Genomic DNA, 16,385 nt, shown 5'->3' with positions numbered 1-16,385 from the left:
CTGCTTGATTGCGTTGAAATTTTCTAAGTGCCCAGCTATAACATCCTTGGTAATATTCCAATAATTTCCCTACGATGGATGTTAAGCTAACTGGCCTGTAGCTTCTGCTTTCTGTCTCCTTCCATTCTTGAATAGAGGAGTGGCATTCACTATTTTCCAATCTGATGGGACCTTTCTGGAATACAGGGAATTTTGGAAAATTCAAACTAAGGCATCCACTATTTCAGCAGCCACTTCTTTTAAGGCCCTAGGATGAAATCCATCAGGACTTGGGGACTTGTCAGCTTTTAGTTCTAATATTTTTTTCAGTACCCTTTCCCTGGTGATTGTAGATGTTTTAAGTTTCTCCCTTCTTTTCACCTCCTGATTCACAATAATTCCTGGGATGTTATTTGTATCCCCTACAGTGAAGACAGATGCAAAATATCTGTTCAATTTATCAGCCATTTCCTTATTTTCCATTATTATTTCCCCATTCTCACTCTGCAGAGGACCACCGTTCATTGTACTCACTCTTGTCATTTTTAAATACCTGTAAAAACTCTTGCTATCTGTTTTTGTGTTTCCAGCTAGCATTCTCTCATACTCTAATTTCTCCCTCCTTATTAATCTTTTAGTCATTCTTTGCCGTACTTTATATTCTGTCCAATCTTCTGCCCTGCCATTCATCTTTGAGGAATTATACACTTTTTCGTTCAATTTGACACTACCTTTAACTTCTTTAGTTAGCCACGGATGGTGCATCCTTCCCTGGGAATTTTGCTTTCTCACTGGAATGTATTTTTCCTGAGTATTCTGAAATATCTCCTTAAATATCTGCCGCTGCTTCTCTGCTGACCTATCCCTTAACCTAATTCCCCAGTTCACTTTAGCCATCTCTGTTTTCATGCCCTCACAATGGCCCTTAAAGATTAAAACATTAGTCTTAGATCCACTCCTCTGTCCCTCAAACTGAACGTGAAGTTCAATCATATTATGATCACTACTACCTAGGGGTGCCTTCACTATGAGGTCATTAATTAATCCTGTCTCATTGTACATTATCAGGTCTAGTATAGTCTTCGCTCTGGTTGGTGCTAAAATGTGCTGCTCTAAGAAGCTGTCCTGAAAACACTCGGTGAACTCATCATTCAGGCTACTTTTGCCAGTCTGATTTGTCCAATCTATGTGCAGATTAAAATCACCCATGATTATCACCATACCTTTTTTACTAGCCCCCCATTATTTCTTCCTGTATACCCCATCCTACAGTGTGGTTACTGTTAGAGGGCCTATAAACCATTCCCAGAAGTGACTTCTTATCTTTACTATTTCTCATCCCTACCCAAGCTGGTTTTGCATCTTGATCTCCAGAACCAAGGTCATCTCTCTCCATTGCATCAATGTCATCCTTAATTAACAGAGCTACCCCTCCAACTTTTCCTAGTTTCCAGTCCTTCCTAAATGCCAAGCACCCTTGAATATTCAGGTCCCAGCCTTTGTCATCCTGCAGTCATGTATCTGTAATGGCTATCAGATAATACATGGGGTCAGTTAGCTCAGTTGGCTGGATAGCCAGTTGATGATGTAGAGTGATACTAACAGTGTGGGTTCAACTCCTGTACTAGCTGAGGTCATCTATGAAAGCCCTGCCTTCTTAACATTGCCCCTCACCTGAGGTGTGGTGACCCTCAGGTTAAATTCATCACCAGTCACCTCTCTCTAATGAGAGAGCAGCCTATGGCCCTCTAAGGTGACTTTCATTTCATTCACTTCATGTATTTGTTGTGATGTGTGCCAGGTGGACCAAATCCACAAAGGAAACTTGGCCACACTATCACAACAGTTTTTCAATTTGTATTTATTACAAGATGTGTGCACTGAATTCAGAAGTAATGAGTCCACTAAGACCTTCAGAGATTTAAAAAAATTAAATTAAAATATTTATTAACAAAAGAAAAGATTTCAAGCACATACATAAGACTACAGTTACTTGGTATTATAACAAATCCTAAAATTCCTAATTAACCTAACTCCCAATTACACACCCCCTTTAAGGCAACAGCCCAAAATATATTTTAAGTTTAAAAAAGCAAGACAGCAAAGTTATTCACTTGACAGTGGAATTCCAAGAGCTTGTCTCCAACTTTAGTTACTGGACACAACAAAATGGCTGGAGGCTTCCCAAAGGCTGTTTCAAACAATCCTGTTAGATCTTACATGGCCGCCCAACATAGCCTTTCATTCTTCTTTCTATATGTTTCTATCTCTTTACTTTATAAATTCAATTGTTTCATATGTCTTTGGAAATGTACTTTTCCCATAATATAAAAACTTTCACGTTGCCAATATTGTCAGTAACCTTTGGAAAAATAAACACACTGATTGGCCTTGCTTATCTATCTAGCTGTAAACATCCTAACACCCCTTTGAAATCCAAATAACTCCTTCACTTATCTAATAATGCAAATTTCCTTCGCACCTTATATACTAAGACAGCATCCATGTTTACTCATTAGCATTTCAAGTGCACTTCTACACCTAGCTTCTTTTGATAATTTCACACTTGCGGTCTACCTGACTCCAATATAATTAAATCATACAGACAGAACCATCGTACACTCACACCCATAACCTGCTTTACAATAAACCAGAATAATATTATGAAAATTATTATACTTTCGTAACATACTTCAGATCATACTTTGTCTGCAATATGCCATTAGTTTCACTGACAAAATGGGGCAATAAGTTGTTCAAATGCAAGCAGATTTTGTAGGTTCTTATATCTAATTAAGCAAGCAAAATTAATCTTAGAGCAAAAGTCCTTCTACCAAGTTGAGTGATGGGGATGCAGGAGTTTGTATTGGATAGGTTGAGGGACCACAGTTACTTTCATTGACCAAGTTCCTCTTTGTTACTAGGATATTTCATGGAAACAGAAAAACGAAGAAGAGAATATAGATACTTTGCCAAGATAGATGGAACCATTAATTTGGATATGTTATTTTCAAGACTACTGTGCAATCTTTCAAGTGATAGAAATGTATCCAAATCGGTAAATTTCTGCTTTAAGTAGGATGTCATTTGGATAAATCAATGAGCAAAAAGCGACTATAGAGAAGTCGTTGCATGGAGATGGAGCATGCTAAAGAACATTGTGACTATAGAGAGCTCATAACCAGCCACTCAACAACTAAAAGATATATCTTATGGTTTGGGGAGGAATACAGTGCTGAGACCAACCTTCAGACTGAGTAAAGTCAAGGCAAAGCTCTAAATTATTCTTTCCAACAGGTCAGTTTAACGAACCCCCAACCTTTCTGATGTAAAAGCAGTTTGTATTCCTTCCTTTAGGACTTCACGGACATCTTGCGATAGTAGACATTTTAAGATAGGCAATAAAAGTGATCCAAAGGTCCTCCTGTATAAGTTGAAACAAAAACGTTGTGTAAACTTTGTAAACATTTATAAATATTTTTCAGACCTGCAATAAAGGATCTTCAAGACAAAATGTAAAGCTCCCCCCTAAACAAAGTGGACAGATAGGATTAGATTTCTGATCGTGAATCAACAGAAATGGCCCACCATTGTTTCATAAGGAGTTAGAGACAAACATTAAGGATGAATGTTTCTGCAGCCCTTTTCAAATCTTTGGACATCTGAAATTGGAACTGCGTCAGTTCTTGAAGAGGACAAATGGGCTATCTTTGGTCTCAAAGCAGACTAATTATGTAACAAAAAACCTTGAACATTATGGTCCAAACCCCACAAACATTCCACAAAGCCATCGTGATAGGCAAAAGGAGCAACATGAGGAAGAGCTATTTTTAAGCAGCAAGTGTAAGATCTGGAATGCACTGCCTGAGGGTGCAGTGGTGGCAGATTCAATCATAACTTTCAAAAGAGAATTGGATAATTATCTGAAGAGGAAGAGTGTGCAGTGCTGTGGAACAAAGCCAATGGGAGTGGGACTAGGTGAGTTATTCTTGCAGAGAGCTGGCACAGACACAATGGGCTGAATGGCCTCCGACTGTACTGTAACCGTTCTATGTTTATACCTTTACAAACTACCAAGTTAAATTTGGGGCAATTTTAGCCTTCCAAGCTCACCTAGATAGCTCAGGAGATTCAATACTCTGGTCAAGAATGATCTTGGGCAATGACAACTGTCTTCTGGTGAGCCATATTGTAAGTATTTTCAGGGAGAAATGGAAATGTCCACAGGGAAGGGCAGGATATGTCTCTTCCTGCTGAAGGTTTAGCCAAGTGAGCAAGAACCACCTTATCGTACCAACCAACTTCTATTGAACTATTTGGAGGATGGCTTCCAGATCATCAAAACTGAAAGGGAAGGGAAAATTTGAAATGCTTATGTTGTGAGGAATTATATTTCTTAACAGTCAGGAATAGAAATTGCTACAAAAAGCGAACAATTAAGGTGAATGTGTCTGGAAGAGGGGACATATGCACAGTGAACTACACCTATATAGTGAATGGTGGAGTAGGTCACTTAACTCTCACCAAGAGATTGCTATAAACATAGGAGAGGTCAACAAGTTACAAAGCTGAAGATATTGATGTTTTTTCTTGAAGGTACCTCATATACTCATGAAGCTGCAACAAGAGGAATGTGTTATAAGAAGGAAAAGCAGCCTTCAAGACTGGACAACAAACTAATGGCTTTTACAATACTATACTTATCACACAGGAGTAGGCTATCATGTTTGAGGTGATTAATCATTGTAAAATATTCTAGGCTAAAGGGAAGAACCCTTACGATGTTCATCTTTAAGATGGTACGTTAATTAATTAGACTAAAATGGAGTTTGAGTCCCAGGATTAAAGTAACCAAGTACAATAAAGATGGAGACACTAATGTACTCAATCCTGGAAAATAAAAGGGGAGACATAACTGAGTAAGAACATTTGGTAGTGCAGAACAATGATTGAGTATGAATGCTTGAAACTCAACATCAGTAAGGTCAAAACTCTTCTGCTGAGCTCCCACATAAAACTCCACAGTATAGAACCCAACTCTGCCCCTAACTCCAGCAGCTCCCTCAGACTGTCTATGTGTTGATGTGCAATCTCAGTGAGCTGAGCTTTTTGCACAGCTGAGTGGGTTGCTGGGCCACTTCAGAGGACATTAATGATCAACATTGTATGGCAGGACTAGTGCCAGACGTGGACTAGAGCCTGTAGGTGTGACAAGTCAGTGAATTAGTTGGGTTTACATGGCAGGCAGTCCACAAAGCACAGGGATTATCTCGTTCAATTTCCACACTTTGAACTCACAATCTCCTGGTTGTTGCTTCAGTGCCATTCTGCCCATTCCCATGCCTACCACCCCCACCTCGAAAAGGGCATTCATACTTTCAGAACCTCGAGATTTGATTACCCCAATGGTTTCCTTGGCAACCTTCAGGGTTCCACCCTTCACAAGTTACAACTCACCCTAAACTCCACTGCAGGCATCCTGTCTCACACTAGATGCTGATTCCCCACCGCCCCTGTCCTCACCCTTCACCTGTTCCCTATCTATCCAGGTATAAATTTCAGTACAAAAACAAAAATACCTGGAAAAACTCAGCAGGTCTGACAGCATCTGCGGAGAGGAACACAGTTAACGTTTCGAGTCCGAATGACCCTTCAACAGAACTAAGTAAAAATAGAAGAGAGGTGAAATATAAGCTGGTTTAAGGGGGGTGGGACAAGTAGAGCTGGATAGAGGGCCAGTGATAGGTGGAGATAACCAAAAGATGTCACAGACAAAAGGACAAAGAGGTGTTGAAGGTGGTGATATTAGCTAAAGAATGTGCTAATTAAAGGTAGAAAGCAGGACAAGCAAGGTGCAGACAGCCCTAGTGGGGGTGGGGTGGGGTGAAGGAATCAAAAAAGGCTAAAAGGTAGAGATAAAACAATGGATGGAAATACATTTAAAAATAATGGAAATAGGTGGGAAAAGAAAAATCTATATAAATTATTGTAAAAAGAAAAGGGGGGAATCGGAAAGGGGGTGGGGATGGAGGAGAGAGTTCATGATCTAAAATTGTTGAACTCAATATTCAGTCTGGAAGGCTGTAAAATGCCTAGTCGGAAGATGAGGTGCTGTTCCTCCAGTTTGCGTTGAGCTTCACTGGAACAATGCAGCAAGCCAAGGACGGACATGTGGGCATGAGAGCAGGGTGGAGTGTTGAAATGGCAAGCAACAGGGAGGTCTGGGTAATGCTTGCGGACAGACCAAAGGTGTTCTGCAAAGCGGTCACCCAGTCTGCGTTTGGTCTCTCCAATGTAGAGGAAACCGCATTGGGAGCAACGAATGCAGTAGACTAAATTGCGGGAAGTGCAAGTGAAATGCTGCTTCACTTGAAAGGAGTGTTTGGGCCCTTGGACGGTGAGGAGAGAGGAAGTGAAGGGGCAGGTGTTGCATCTTCTGCGGTTGCATGGGAAGGTGCCGTGGGAGGGGGTTGAGTAGGGGGTGATGGAGGAGTGGACCAGGGTGTCCCAGAGAGAACGATCCCTGCGGAATGCCGCCAGGGTGGGTGAAGGGAAGATGTGTTTGGTGGTGGCATCATGCTGGAGTTGGCGGAAATGGCGGAGGATGATCCTTTGAATGCGGAGGCTGGTGGGGTGATAAGTGAGGACAAGGGGGACCCTATCATGTTTATGGGAGGGAGAAGAAGGTGTGAGGGCGGATATAAATTTCAGTGTTTCCCTGCTTTACAAGTCTCTTTATTACCCTCAGCAAGAGGAGGCAGTGCTGTAATGATATTTGTCACTGGACTAGTAATCGAGAGACCTGGGATAATGTTCTGGGGACCCAAGTTCAAATCCTACCACAGCTACTGATGAAATTTGAATTCAGTATGAAAAAAAATCTGGAATTAGAAGTCTAATGATGACCATGAAGCCATTGTTGTAAAAACCCATCTGGTTCACTAATCTCCTTTAGGGAAGGAAATCTGCAGTCCTTACCTGGTCTGGCCTACATGTAACTCCAGAGCCACAGCAATGTGGTTGACTCTGAAATGGCCTAGCAAACCACTCAGTTCTCAAGGCAAATTAGGAAAGGGCAATAAATGATGGCCTAGCCACCAACACCCACATCCCATGAACAAATGTTTTAAAGGTTAGCCTCGTCACCCAGCAATCCTGTCTTTTTTCACATCCCTTATTCTTAGCTCTTGTTGCTGCTCTTCAGCAGAAGAGCCATCAGTCCGTTCTGCTCCTTTCTCGGGAACGCTCTTGCTAAAGCCACTCTGTCTTGCTGCCTCTCTGCCTTCCAAAGCCTGCTCAAAACTTAACTCTTCAGTCTTGTTTTCGATCGCAACACCTTACTCTTTCTCCCTCCGCTTCTTGGTGTCTGGTTATAACCTCGCTTCTGTGAAGCGCTTTGGAACATTTTGTTCTGTTGAGGGGATTACGCACATCCAAGTTTTTGGAAACGTTTTGTTGGCGAAGTGCTGGACGATAGGGGGAGATCATTATCTCAGCCCCGCTTCTCCAATACCAAGCGTGAGGTGCCTTCTCTTTGACGTACAGGTGGGAAGTGTCAGCTGTGGCTCAGTTCATAGCACCCTCGCCTTTGAATCAGAGGGTTGTGGTTCATGTCCCACTCCCGGAAACCAAGAATTGTGATTGTACTCGAAAGAGTTTCCCGGTTGTTAAGTTGTTTGCTGGATTCCAGCTATGTGGGTTCGTCAGCTTAGAAACCTCAAAGTTCACCAACAGGGCCTCTGATAATTTGTACAAAAAAAAACTTCTGACTGATTTGAAGTCTTTCAGAGGTAAGCTCGAAACATGATTGGAGTCTATGTTTTGCTGACCAAATTATTTAAAAGTGCGTGGGATCAGTAAAAGGATAGGTTCAGGTTGACAGCACTTGTGAAAGGCTGAATTTGGTTGGGGTACATGCTCCCGATATAAATCAGTCCAAATTGGGGCACCCTGGTTTCAATAGTGAATCAACATTGCCTGACAACACAGGGCTTGCCTCCTGTAATTTCATACAGAATGATCCCTGGTAATGGGAATACAAGCTTGAGGTTTTGCAGCATAACACTGAGCAAAATCAATAAACTTACAGCTTGAATTAAGATTATAAATCGTATTTTGTGTAATTGAAAAAAGAAATGGCACGGGCAGACGCGTTTAACACCAGATGGTTTTAGTTTCTTGGAGTCAGTGCTTAGCATCTGAGTCCTGACCACTAATGATATGCTGCCCCCTAGTGTCTCCATATGAAATCATGCCATAAAAAAGTCTTTGTTTCGATCTCAACAGATCAAACTACTTCACAGGCTAAAAATTGTTCACAGAATATTATGTGTTTTATTTGTTTTGAATACTGAAATTCTTGGTTGTTCCTGGTTAGAGGGAGGGGGGAAGGGTGTGCAACCCACTAAACATACATTTGCCAAGTGTTTAAAGTATCTAATTCATCAGGATGCCAAAATGAGCCGTGATAAGGGATGATTCCTGCTATTTGCTATTCATAGCAAAGTCACAACTGCTGTATAAAGAATGCATTTACAATGGTGGTATAACAGAAAGTGTTCCCCATTAGACTTTTATCAAAGGCCCATAAGTGAGCTCAAATGTTTGAGAGGGAAGTAATATTGCCTCAAACTATTTCAAGGCACGGTCAACTGCTTATTTCAAATGTGCTTATTAGCTTATTAGAAAGAAGCAAAATGGGACAGGCAGTTTCTCCCTCGCACCCAGTAACAGATGTATCTTCTGCATATTCTTCTCTCGTGTGTGCATATTTATTTAGCGCAAACACACTTTCAGGCCAGTAACTGGGTAACAAGGAGCAGCTAGTGAAATGGCCTCTGTTTCTCAATGATGTTAACATAAAGAGGGTATGGAGAACGAGCAGGGAAGTGGGATTAGCTTAAGTGACTCCTTTTGGTGAAAACACCATTCTAGACTTGACAGTCTAGACAGCCAGACGACCTGTTTCTGTGCCGCCACATTTCATGAATCGATAGCTTGAATTCAAAACCAGTCCGGTCCAGATTCATTCGCACCTACCTCATATTAATGAAAAGGTTGGCTAGGTACTTTTTAATGGTCAACCTTTCTATCCTTTATTTTGGTTGGTAGTCATACCCTTAATCATGCAGATCCAGGAGGATATTAAGAGGGCTATATGAAATAGGGGTGGGAGGGATAAATCTCTCCTTTAACCTATCCTAACTCCTCCTCCAATCCCTGCTCAATCACAGAACTGTTACAGCAGAGAAGGACACCGTTTGGCCCATCGTGTCTGCACCGGTTCTCCAAACGAACAATTCACTTGGTGCCATTCGCCTGCCTTCTCCCCATAACCTGTACGTTCTTCCTTTTCAGATTACAGTCCAATCCCCTTTTGAAAGCCTCGATTGAATCTGCCTCCACCACAATCTCAAGGCATTGCATTGCAGATCCTCATTACACTCTCAGGCAGTGCATTGCAGATCCTCATTACACTCTCAGGCAGTGCATTGCAGATCCTGAAGAAGTTCCTCCTCATGCCACCATTGTTTCCTTTGCCAATTACCTTAAATCTGTGCCCTCTCGTTCTTCATCCTTCCAACAGCATCTACTCTGTCCAGTCCCCTCATGATTTTGAAAACCTCTATCAAATCTCCTCTCTTCCTTTTCTTCTCCAAGGAAAGCAGGACTAACTTCTCTAATCTGTCTACAGAAGTGAAGTTCTTCATTCCTGGATCCATTTTCATGAATCTTTTCTGTACTCTCTCTAATGCCTTCACTTTTCCTAAAGTGTGGCACCCAGAATTGGACACAGTACTCCAGTTGAGGCCGAACCAGTGCTTTATACAAGTTTAACATAACCTCCTTACTCTTGCCCAATTTTCTTTCCCTTAACCATCTCTTCTAAAGCATATTGAGACATTTTGCTACCTTAAGGATGTTATTATAAGTTATAAGTGTAAAAGAGTATTGCATTTTATACATTTGCTTCAGTCAACTCTGCAGTATATGGGTTAAGATGGGAGCTTAAGGGGCCACAAATATAAACTAGTCATGAATAAATGAAAAGGGAAGAAAATCCTTTACCCGGAGAATGGTGAGTATGTGGAACTTGCTACAACATGTAGTTGATAGATGGATAGATGCCTTTAAGGGGGAGCTAGATAAACACAACAAGGAGAAAGAATTGAAAGGATATGTTGACAGGGTGGAAGTAGGATGGGAGGAGGCATCATGGGTGCAGCACAGAGAAACCTAAGCCATTGGCACCAAAATGGCTTGTTTTTCTGCTATAAATTCTGTTTAAATCTTTATAAGGTGCCCATTCCACAGAGCAATGGCAACATCTTCCATCCTCGTCCTTGCTGGGTATCAAGCCATATACCATGCTGAGAGCACACTTGATGATTTCAATAGCCTCTACTCAGGATATTATGTACGACACATTGTAAACGAGAAGCACCCTGAGCCTAATTCTGGCCTCTTGGGCATCCCTGGTTTCAATCACTCCATTGTGGTAACCTTCAGCTGCCAAGGCCCTAAACTGTGGAATTCCCTTCCCAAACCTTTCCACCTCTCCACCTCCCTTTTTCCTTTAAGACATTCCTTAAAATCTACTTCTGTGGCCAAGCTTTCGGGTCATCTTCCCTAATTTTGTTTTATTCCTTCAAGGGATGTGGGCGTCACCGGCAAGGCCAGCATTTGTTGCCCATCCCTAACGCCCTTGAACTTAACATTTCAGAGGCTGGTTAAGAGTCAACCACATCACTGTGGATCTGGAGTCACATGTAGGCCAGACCAGGTAAGGAGGGCAGATTTCCTTCCCTCGCGTCACTTTATGCAGCTCATATCTAACATTGTTTTATAACGCTCCTGTGAAGCCTTATGAAGTTTTATTACATTAAAGGTGCTATCTAAATATAAGTTGTTGTTGCAGTTGTTTTGTTGCTGAGCTCAATGGAGAAGCGCAGACTGTAACCTGGAATTATGTAACATCCTACAGCAGGCGACAGAAGAAACCTGCGCTATTCCACTTGTCCAGGAAAAAGAACCATTAAACTGGACTGGTTTCATGACAGTTGAAAACTCATGTTCATCGCGTCAGTGGATTATTTTCAGATCTGGAGCAGAAATCAGCAGAATTATTTACAGACTGTACACTGCCAAAGCTTAATCTAGGCAGCGTGTCAGAGAAACTAGGCCACACTCCATACCTCAATGTTTCTGGATGTTTATTTTTCTTGTTAATTATATTAACTCCTCCTCAAGATTTTGGTTCCAGAACACCAGGCTCCAGTACATTTCTGAAGCAGCTAGTATTCATATGGCGCGAGTGTTGACAGACTATTTGACTGCATGGGGCATCGCGACCAACTCTTTCCTCACGGGCAGGACCGCTTGGATGGAGAATTGGAGTCATGGAGTCATTTATGGAACAGACAGGGTCCGTTCAGCCCATCGAGTCTATGCTGGCCCTTCAGGGAGTAATTCAGTTAGTCTCATTCCCAGGCTCTCTCTCTGTAGCCCTCCAAGTTTATTTCCTTCAAATAATAAGGCCATTAAATTGCCTTTTGAAATTGTTCATTATCTCTGCTTCCACCATCTTTGTGAGCAGTGAGTTCCAGGACCTTACCACTAGCTGTGTAAAAAAAATTCTTTCTCACATTCCCCCTGAATCTCTTGCCCAAAACCTTAAATCTGTGACACCTAGTCCTATCAGCTAATGGGAATAGCATTTCCTTGTCTCCTCCCCCAGGTACCATGCCCTAAGAGGGCATTGGCATCCATTGGATTGGTCCATGATGATGCTTGGCAAAGTACAGCAGTGGTTTGCCATTGTCTTCTGCAGTATGGCTGACCAGGAAACTGTTCCACTCACTATCAGGCATATTGGGAGAATTTACAGGCTGATAATCAGCCTGCTTGGCCGCATTATGAATACACCTTCCTTGGACATCAAGTCTTGAAGTGGGACTTGAACCTAGAGCTTCCAGCCTAGAAGTAGGGACACTACCCACTGTGCCACAAGACCTCTCATTGCCTTGTCTACTTTATCCACATACTGTCATAATGCACACCTCTATCAAATCCCCCCTCAATCTTCTTTGCTCCAAGGAGAGTTCGGGCATATTCGTCCTCCTCTAATGTAAGAGGGGGTGAGGACAATGGGGTGTCCCTGCCATTTCTGCACACGAGATTACCTAATTCAGCATTCGCCAGGGATCTGATCTGGGATCTTCCTACAATGCATACGTCAGTTACTCACTGAATAAAATAGACAGAGTGGAAATGAGTCTTGGGCGGAGGAACAAAAGGCACAATATTGCACCGAGCACCAGTTCTGCTCACCCTGCCTGACAGCTGGCCGGGTAATGCAGGGCTGATGCAAGACCCCCAGTTTCGCTCTAGCTGAATGAACTCCTGCCCTGTGGGGGTCACAGTATTTATACGGCTGGTCCAGTTCAGTTTCTGGTCAATGCCAACCCCCAGGATGTTCATTCAGTGATGGTAGTGCCGTTGAACGTCAAGGGGCGATGGTTAGATTCTCCCTTGTTGGAGATGGTCAATGTCTGTGGATTGGATCTTCGAAAGGAGTGTTTGCATTATGGGTGGGATTTTCTGGCCCCACCCACCACAGGGATCACCCGGTTCCGCCGAAAGCCAATGGGCTTTTGGCTGGCCCGTTGCATACCCCGCGGCTGACCCTGGGCCGGAATATCCCAGCCTCTGACCTACAGCTAACAGCAAAAACACTTTGATAACCTACCGTTAGGTATAGGTTGCTGGCTTCCCTTGTTCAGATAAGAGCAAAGCCCCACATCCAACTGGGTCTTTGGAGATCTTTGCTGGCTCTATCATTGCCTGGAAGCTGATTGGATCATAGTGCACCATGCCCCTAGAAGTCATGTGATGCACAAGCACCAATGGTTGCTGCCCTTCTCGCTCATGGTGTACCTTATATGGAGGGACAAAAATCCTGTCGTTTGAAGGTGAAACAGGACTGAAGAATTTTCTCCTGCCATTGTTTTGAAATATTATGCATAATGTTTTATTAAAACCTAGCAAGGCAATAAAAAAATGCAGCATTTTATTATCTTTCAAGGATTTGTTTTTACAGTTGTGTAATATATAGCAGAAGTATAATCATGTTGAGTCATCTCTAGCACCAAGGAAGGTGGTTGTGGTTGTTGGAAGTCAGTCATCTCAGTTCCAGGACATCACTGCAAGAGTCCCTCAGGTTAGTGTACTCGACCCAACCACCTTCAGCTGCTTCATCAATGACCTTCCTTCCATCATAAAGTCAGAAGTGGGGATGTTCACTGATGTTTGCACAATGTTCACACCATTTGCGACTCCTCAACTGAAACAGTCCATGTCCAAATGCAGCAAGGTCTGGGTAATATCCAGGCTTGGGCTGATAGGTGACAAGCAACATTCGTGCACACAAGTGCCAGGCAATGACCATCTCCAACAAGAGAGAATCTAACTATCACCCCTTGACATTCAATGGCATTACCATCGCTGAATACCCACTATCAACATCCTGGGGGTTACCATTGACCAGAAACTGAACTGAACTAGCCGTATAAATACTGTGGCTGCAAGGGCAGGTCAGAGGCTAGGAATCCTGCATCAAGTAACTCAGCTCCTGACTCCCCAAAGCCTGTCCACTGCCTACAAGGCACAAATGAGGAGTGTGATGGAATACTCACCACTTGCCTGGATGAGCACAGCTCCAACAACACTCAAGAAGATTGACACCATCCAGGACAAAGCACCCCACTTGATTGGCACCCCATCTACAAACATTCACTCCCTCCACCACTGACACACAGTAGCAGCAGTGTGTACCATCTACAAGATGCAATGCAGGAACTCACAAAGGCTCCTTAGACAGGACCTTCCAAACTCACTACCAACGAGAAGGACAAGGGCAGCAGACACATGGAAACACCACCACTTGGAAGTTCCCCTCCAAGCCACTCACCATCCTGACTTGGAAATATATCGCCGTTCCTTCACTGTCGCTGGGTCAAAATCCCGGAACTCCCTCCCTAATACACCGCATGGACTGCAGTGGTTCAAGAAGGCAGCTCACCACCACCTTCTCAAGGGCAATTAGGGATGAACAATAAATGTTGGCCTAGCCAGAGATGCTCACATCCCATGAACCAAATATTTTTTAAAAATCAGAAACTTGAGCTCATCCAAAATTCTGCTGCTGGTGTATGAACTTGCACCTTGTCGCGTTCACCGATTTCCCTGTGCTCACTGACTTTCATTGGCTCCCGGTCTGGCAACGCCCCACCTTTAAAATGTTCTTCCATGTTTTCAAATCTCTCTGTAGCCTTGCCCCTCCCTATCTCGATAACCTCCTCTAACCCTCTGCTCTGCTACCATTCTGCACTTCTCCAATTCTGGACCCTTGGACGCCTTTGGTTTCTTTAGCTCCTCCACTGGTGGTCAAGCCTTCAGTTGACTAGGACCTAAGCCCTGGAATACCCTCCCTGAACACCTCTGCTTCCTTTTTCATGCTCTCTTTCGTTAAGATTCTCCTTAAACCCTAACTCTTTGGCCAAGTTTTTAGCCGCCTATCCTAATGACTCCTTATGTGGCTGAATGTCAAAATTTATCAATAATCCTCCTATGAGGTATCATGGGACATTTTACCATGTTAAAGGTGCTATAGAGATATAAGTTATTGTTGAATGGAGGGCTGGTACACAGGTGAATTCCCTCTTCTATCAATAACCTTTGCTTGGCATGGTGAGATGCCAAAGGGGAACCAAACATTTCCTCATAGTATTAGGAAGGAATTGACAAAAACTAGCAGGAAAATCACCTCTAACACATAACTCCAATGAGGATTGGGCAGGGTCAACACATTTCACACACCCTATTGGCCAAGGTTGCATATAGTGTGGGGAGTAAGTGCTTTGTAAGAATGAAAGGTTGTTTCTAATAAAGTGCAAACTTAAACAGCCCATGATTATCAGATTCCCAGCAAACCTGAACACCTTGAGCATGATTTTGCCCTTGGTGGGGGTGCTCGGTGGGGACGGCTGGGGGGAGTGGTTGTGAAACTGACCACTGCCCACGATTGGCACCGCACTGGGATTTTACACGGGCAGGTTAAGTAAGGCCCAGCCAGCATAGAACACAAGCGGCAGTGCTCAGCGCTGCCTGTGCGGACGGTGGGGGAGGACGGCGAGCAGGCCTAGCACGAACTCCGCGCGTGCGCGCGAAAGAACGCTTCAATATCCCTGAGGCACGGAGGGTTGGATGAGCAGCGTAAATTTGAATTCAGTTAACTTTATAATGGCCTTAATATGCCTTTTCATTGTTGGCGGGTGAGCTGCCGATTCCGGCGCGCGCGCACTGAACAAAATATCGTGGGACTACGCCAGTAACATTGGGACGCTCACCCAACGTCATCATGTGCCATTTTACACTCGGCCAAGTTGGGCGCTGCCCGCCAGCTCAATGTTCTGCCCCTTGAATCTGGTGGTGAGGTGACCTCCGTAACATCTCTCGATTCCGCCTGTCTCAGTTCATCTGCTGCTGAAACCAGCGTCCACGCCTTTATTATCTCTAGACTCGACTACTCCTGGCTGATCTCCCACATGCTCCGTAAACCTAGGGTCATCCAAAACTCCACTGCTCATGCCTTAACTCGTAGCAGGACTTGTTCCCTTAGCATCCCTCTGCTCGATAACCTACACTGGATCCCGGTCAAGCAACATTTTGATTTTTAAATTCTCATCCTTGTTTTCAAATCCCTCCACGACCCTCCTTATCTCTGTAATCTTCTCTTCTCCAGCCTCACAACTCTCCGAGATATCTGCGCTCCTCTAATCCTGGCCTCGTGTCCCCTCCCACCCCCCCCGATTTTAATCACTCCACCATTGCTGGGACGTTTCATTATCTTTAAGGTGCTAGCTAAATATAAATTGTTGTTGTGGAAGACAACGTATTTTATTGTGAAAATGTGCAGGTTGTACTTGGGGCATTTTCCAAGCAATTCTTAACACAGCGGGCCCATAGTAACCTACTGAACACATTTTGATAATGTATGCATTTACCCATCACCTGCAATAATAGCTAATCATGGAGCAATCTTATTTGAACGCAGTCACAGAGATGAAAGTCCCAGTTTCCACAGTGTGCTTCATTTCTTGTTCAGAGACAGTACATGTCACGGTAGAAAGCTACCATGTAACCCTTGGAAACGACAAGATCTCCAATCTCATTTAAATTATAATTGATAATGGTTTCATTTTATACCCTGTGAGTATTAAATATCTGTATCTGAACATGTTTTTCATCACTCTGGATTTAGCAGAATCTCTTTTGTTATAAAGCTATAATGATGAATGTCATGAAAAGTATGAGGGGGAAAAAAAAATATATAGAAAATAGAAGCC

Source organism: Cetorhinus maximus, chromosome 17 (assembly GCF_964194155.1).
Source record: "Cetorhinus maximus chromosome 17, sCetMax3.hap1.1, whole genome shotgun sequence".
Classification (NCBI taxonomy): domain Eukaryota; kingdom Metazoa; phylum Chordata; class Chondrichthyes; order Lamniformes; family Cetorhinidae; genus Cetorhinus; species Cetorhinus maximus.
This window is presented reverse-complemented; position numbering follows the sequence as displayed.